The sequence below is a fragment of the Poecilia formosa genome, unplaced genomic scaffold (assembly GCF_000485575.1).
Source record: "Poecilia formosa unplaced genomic scaffold, Poecilia_formosa-5.1.2 Scaffold1161, whole genome shotgun sequence".
NCBI classification, from domain to species: Eukaryota; Metazoa; Chordata; class Actinopteri; order Cyprinodontiformes; family Poeciliidae; genus Poecilia; species Poecilia formosa.
The window spans coordinates 16,741-17,891 of NW_006801100.1; the positions used below are offsets into that span (position 1 = coordinate 16,741).

Below are 1,151 nucleotides of genomic sequence, written 5' to 3' on the forward strand. Positions count from 1 at the left end.
AGCTCGTCAGGTCCATAAAATCTTTACATTATACCAAAATTAAGCTTTTATTTCGCAAAATTTCATCAAAGTTTTGTAAATTGTCAGTTATGGTGTTGACACATGATGTTTGTGACAAGCAACTTAGGAATAAAACAGAAGAAAAAACTAAAGAATAATATAAGCTAACCAGAGCTAACTAGCCCTCTTAGCAAAGGAAGAGAAAGGAAGTAGTCATGGGGTCCTCAGAAGTTCTGGTGCCCCCCAAATAATGCCTGATTTTTTACATTCTTTTTGTGTCTGACGGTGTTGACGAAAACTAGGGACAAATTTCAATGGAGTTGGAAAATGTATAAAAATTATTTTTAATTTAATTTATTGATACTTTTATAATTATTTATATGACTACTTATACTTAATTGTCATAATATATAATTTTAGTATTTCTTTAATTGTTTTAAACTATAAGAATGTGTTGAGTTCTGCTCCTGGACAAGGGATTTTACAGGCATCATCCACCGACTACAATTTTTAAAATGAAGAAAAAATATTCAGCAAAAACAAGAAAAATATACATTGTTGTGCTCACATGACCCAGGTTAGTTTAGTCAGATATTTGAAAAAAATATATTTTGTGTATATTTTATTCAAATTTTGTGCTTTATCCATAGAACCTGTTTATGGAAGCCCATTTCCGCCACTCTGTTGAAAAAAATAATAATAATTATCTCATTATAATGAGATACTATCTCATAATAATGAGATACTATGTCTCATTATGAAGCTAACGTTTTCTGTTTCTTTACTTCGTCAGTCCGCAACTTTCCAGTAACTATAGTTAATATCTGAGGATTACGTGCTACTTTTATTTGCTGTAATGACACATGTTCAGTTTACCACAAAGTCGTGGTGTAATAACTGGTCAGTAGTTCGTAGATGCTGCATCTCGCTCCCAAACCACTGCGACACCAAAACGGTACCTCTGAGCCTATGTGTTTTTTAAAAGTTAAACTAAAATATGTCATGGAATTTTATGTTATGTACTCTCTCTCATTATTATTATTATTATTATTATTATTATTAAATTCTAAATAATTTAAGTAACTAAACCACAAGCAAAGAAATGTAAATATATTTATATATATATCTATATATATATAGATATATATATA

At 29.5% G+C, this 1,151-nt stretch overlaps 1 protein-coding gene across 1 annotated transcript in view; it reads left to right on the forward strand.

Moving 5' to 3' along the window:
* Nucleotides 1-1,151, forward strand: part of LOC103132621 (mucin-2-like) — a gene marked incomplete at its 3' end in the record, with an annotated part of 16,844 nt that overhangs the window by 7,250 nt on the left and 8,443 nt on the right. The gene's annotated exons all lie outside the window — the stretch shown is intronic.